The sequence below is a fragment of the Eimeria mitis genome, genomic scaffold (assembly GCF_000499745.2).
Source record: "Eimeria mitis Houghton genomic scaffold, Emh_scaff835, whole genome shotgun sequence".
Classification (NCBI taxonomy): domain Eukaryota; phylum Apicomplexa; class Conoidasida; order Eucoccidiorida; family Eimeriidae; genus Eimeria; species Eimeria mitis.
Window position 1 is genome coordinate 1 of NW_013576141.1, and position 332 is coordinate 332.

Below are 332 nucleotides of genomic sequence, written 5' to 3' on the forward strand. Positions count from 1 at the left end.
AAAAAACTGAGGTTTCTATGTGGGGCCCCCAGCACCCTCCATCACCGCCGCTCCTCTTTTCTTGTATTTCTTTTTCTTTATAAATAAAATAAATAAATTTTTATAAATAAATTAATTAAATATAAATTTAATATGACAATAAAATCCACAAAAAGAAAGAAGGCTGGGGCTGACGCAGCACCTGCTGCAACACCAGCAACAGCAGCAGCAGCAGCAGCAGCAGCAGCAACTGCAGCAGCAGCAGCAAAGAATCCTCCTCCTCCTGCTGCTGCTGCTGCTGCTGCTGCAGGGGCCATAAAGAAGAAGCGAAGAGTTCATAGTGGGCCCCAAGA